Source organism: Phaseolus vulgaris, chromosome 3 (assembly GCF_000499845.2).
Source record: "Phaseolus vulgaris cultivar G19833 chromosome 3, P. vulgaris v2.0, whole genome shotgun sequence".
Lineage (NCBI taxonomy): Eukaryota > Viridiplantae > Streptophyta > Magnoliopsida > Fabales > Fabaceae > Phaseolus > Phaseolus vulgaris.
In genome coordinates, this window is record NC_023757.2 from 50,807,824 (window position 1) to 50,812,362 (window position 4,539).

The window sequence follows — 4,539 nt, forward strand, 5'->3', positions numbered from 1 at the left end:
TACCTCTGATATAAAGAACATCCTCTAAGATCTAGGGTTGTCATTCTTAGATTTTGGAGATAAATTTTAAATAAATTAAAAAATCTATAAATGTTTATTTTTTATTTTATTAAAGTTTTTATTTATCTAAAACTACATTCTTTCTAAATTCTTATTAGATTTTGAAGTTATTTATTATATGAATAGATTATATAACAAAGTGATAATAACCAATAGTTGGTCCTATTTTATTTTGTTCTCTATTATGAATTTATTTAACTCGTACTTCTTATTGTTAGCTTTTTAATTTACCATTATACATCTTAAATGTGGTAGTTGGGTTGAACATTACATGTAGTCTTAAATGCATAGTACACTACCTGTTCAATAAATTCATTACAAAGGACAAGATTTTCACAAAATATCCTTTTCATTCTTTTTTTTTTCTTTTGTTACTAAAATTTTATAAGATGTGTAATAGTTTTATTTTATGGAAATTAGTCTTAGATAACTAAATAAAGAATATAAAAAAATATCTTCAATATAGCATTATCACAGTGTAATTTAATTTACTATTACTTTATCAACATTGTGGTGAAAGTGGCCACTTAATTTAGGTGGTTATAGAACAACATTACTGTCGAAGATGATATAAATTGCTGCTTATATCACTGTCATGGCATACACAGATAGAAGCTTTGCAAGTGTGAGGGCCACTTTTTGTGTTCTTCTATTTCACTCCAAGCCTAGAGAATCATCTGCTATATACATCTTACAAAATAGTATTGTTAGTGTAGTTAGTTAAAAAGAGTACACAAGCTGTTTGATTAATCAACAATTACTACTTATGCCTTTGTTATGTTCTTGCAGGGAAGACACCATGAGAAAGATTTGGTTTCTTGTCCTCGTGATGTTCTACCATGGCTTTCCTTCAATGGGAATCAGCAGTGTTTATGGAAGACCAAGAATTGTTAACGTAGGAGCACTTCTGTCCTTCAATTCAACAGTTGGGAGAGTGGCTAAAGTTGCTATAGAAGCTGCAGTGGATGATGTAAACTCAGATCCAACTATTCTTAATGGAACCAAGCTAAAGATTTTAACGTTGGACACAAAATTATCCGCTGGGTTCCTAGGAATAGTTGACTGTACGTCCTTCTCAAACACGTTTGTTTTTTATTTTGACACTTTTGCATTTTTTAAGCAAAAATATGCATGTTCTTAAAAGACATTGTTGATTTATTTGTGCAGCATTAAGATTGATGGAGAATGACACTGTGGCCATAATTGGTCCCCAGTTCTCTGTGATGGCTCATGTGATTTCACATATTGCAAATGAGATGCAAGTGCCTCTCCTTTCATTTGCAGCAACTGACCCTACGCTGACTTCACTACAGTTCCCATATTTTGTTAGGACAACACAGAGTGATCTGTATCAGATGACTGCTGTGGCAGAAATTGTTGATCACTTTCAATGGAGAGATGTCATTGCCATTTACATTGATGATGATCATGGAAGAAATGGGGTGTCTGCTTTAGGGGATAAGCTAGCAGAGAAACGTGGTAAAATATCACACAAAGCACCATTTAAGCCTGGTAACATTACTCGGGAGGAAATAAACAATGCATTAGTTAAGATAGGTTTAATGGAATCAACAGTAATAGTACTTCACATATACCCTTCTTTTGGTCTAGATGTATTGAATGTGGCTCGGTCACTTGGCATGATGGAAAGTGGCTATGTGTGGATAGCCACAGATTGGCTTTCTACATTGTTAGATTCAAACCCATCATTGTTCACCACTCAGTCAATGAATGACATTCAAGGAGTTATCACCTTGCGCATGTACACCCCTGAGTCAGAAATCAAAAGAAAATTTAGTTCTAGTTGGAACAAACTGAGCAAGCAAAAGGATCCTGTTGAGGGTCCTTTCGCATTGAACACCTTTGGCTTTTACGCCTATGATACCGTTTGGGTGCTTGCTTCTGCACTTGATGCGTTTTTCAGGAGTGGGGGAACTTTGTCATTTTCAAATGATTCAAGTCTAAACATGTTAAGAGGGGACAGTCTTCACCTTGATACTATGGGAGTGTTTCTTCATGGTGGGAAGCTGCTTCAACAGATTTTAGAGGTGAACAGAACTGGTCTAACAGGCCAAATGATGTTTGGTGAAGATGGAAACTTAGTGCATTCATCATATGAAGTGATTAACGTGATAGGCAGTGGAATAAGGAGGATTGGTTATTGGTCTGAAACTTCTGGCCTCCACACTGGGGAGGCTACTAATCATTCCATTTCTAGTGAAGGACTATATAGTGTCATCTGGCCTGGTCAAACTACTCAAACCCCACGTGGGTGGATTTTTTCCAACACTGGAAGAAACTTGAGAATTGGGGTGCCACTTAGAATTAGTTACCGTGAGTTTGTGTCAAGAACTGAGGGAACTGAGGGAACTGAGGGAAATGAGATGTTTGGTGGTTATTGCATAGATGTGTTTACTGCTGCTCTCCACTTGGTGCCTTATCCTGTTCCTTACACGTTTGTTCCATATGGAGATGGTAAAACCAACCCATCAAATTCAAAACTTCTCAATTTGATCACTATTGGGGTGAATATTACAATTCATTTTCATTGGTTATCCAGTTTCTATGAGCTTATTCTAACTTTTGTACTAAAATTCCTTCTAATATGCTTGTAGGAGTTTGATGCAGTTGTAGGGGACATTACCATTACCACAAACCGAACTAAGATAGTGGATTTTACACAGCCATATGTTGAGTCGGGGCTAGTGGTTGTGGCACCTATAAGGAAGATGAAATCCAGTGCTTGGGCTTTCCTCAGACCATTCACTCCAATGATGTGGTTTGTGACAGGAATGTTTTTCTTAGTTGTGGGAGCTGTTGTATGGATTTTGGAACGTCGCTTAAATGATGACTTCAGAGGCCCAGCTAGAAGGTAGTTTGTGACCATTTTATGGTAATTAATTATTCACCAAAAAATAAGCTCTTTCTTTTATACTGAATACAAACTTCAACAGCTGCTGACATCTGAATTGTTTCTCTATGCAGGTTTAGCTTTTCAACCCTCTTTTTTTCTCATCGTAAGTGGTTGAAATTTGTTGATCAAACAGCAATTAGTTTTGCATTTCTGACAAAATTTCAAGGATAGTAAAAGATAGAATATTAAGCCAATCAAAAGTGATTGTTTCTACATTTGAGTTTTTGTTCTTAACTTAAATCTCTCTAAGATAAGTATTTATTTTCAGGAGAGAAAACTGTGAGCACCCTTGGTCGCTTAGTGCTGATCATATGGCTGTTTGTGGTTTTGATACTCAACTCAAGCTACATTGCAAGCCTCACCTCCATCCTAACTGTGGAACAGCTCTCTTCCTCAGTTAAGGGAATTGAAAGCTTAGCAACAAGCGATGACCGGATTGGTTTCCCGAGTGGCTCCTTTGCTGAAAATTATCTGACAGAGGAGCTAAACATACACAGATCAAGGCTAGTTCCTCTGAACTCCCCATCAGAATATGAAAAGGCTTTGAAAGATGGCCCTGCTAATGGAGGTGTGACTGCCATAATAGATGAACGTGCATACATGGAACTCTTCCTGGCTACCAGATGTGAATACAGTATTGTTGGCCAAGAGTTCACCAAGATGGGATGGGGCTTTGTGAGTGCTTTTATACTTTTATTTTCATTCTTCAAACTCCAAACCATTAAGAGATTGAGCATGCTTAAATTGTTGCAGGCCTTCCCAAGAGACTCTCCCCTAGCAATTGACATGTCCACTGCCATCTTAAAACTTTCAGAGAATGGTGGTCTTCAGAGAATTCATGACAAATGGCTACAAGAAGTGCATGCAGCTCAGAGGGTGCAAAACAAGGCATAGACCGTCTAGAGCTAAAAAGCTTTTGGGGTCTGTTCCTACTCAGTGGCATAGCATGCTTCATTGCTCTCCTTTGCTATGCTGCAAGGATGGCCTACCGATTTAGCAGACACTCCAATACTAACTTGGAGCACTCATCTCAATCCTCTCGTCTTCGATCGTTCCTTTCCTTTGTGAATGAAAGAGAAGGGGAAGACAAAAGTGTGTTAGAGAGAAAACGAACCGAAAAGGGATCTAGTGGAAGGGTGGCGCATGAAGAAGAATTGGATGGCTCTAGTGTTAGTGTCCATATTCAAAATTAGACCCAAGGCTAAGGAAAACTAGATAGATATGTTATTAATATTTTGAAAATATAAGCTAAGGAATGAAAGCGTGGGATTAATATTTGTCTCATCTAATCTTAAAGGAATGAGTGAGTCATCTTCTTTACACTACTACGCTAATTTTTTAATTGTAATTTAAGTATCCACTAGTGAAAGAAACGCTTACCGACATTTTAGGTCGGTTAAACAATAACCGGTATAATTTTATATTTAGTACATATTATATTGGTTGGATAACTTAACCGATTTAATATACCGGTGTAATACTTAAAATTTTTAAAATATTTTTTTCTATTACGAACCTGATATATTATACAATTTTTGTTTAGTATGGTACATTACATCAGTTAA

At 36.7% G+C, this 4,539-nt stretch overlaps 1 pseudogene; it reads left to right on the top strand.

Annotated features, from left to right (window-relative positions):
• The first annotated feature begins 679 nt into the window (after nt 1-679).
• LOC137808537 (glutamate receptor 3.6-like) lies at nt 680-4,270 on the top strand (annotated as a pseudogene).
• The last annotated feature ends 269 nt before the right edge of the window (nt 4,271-4,539 follow it).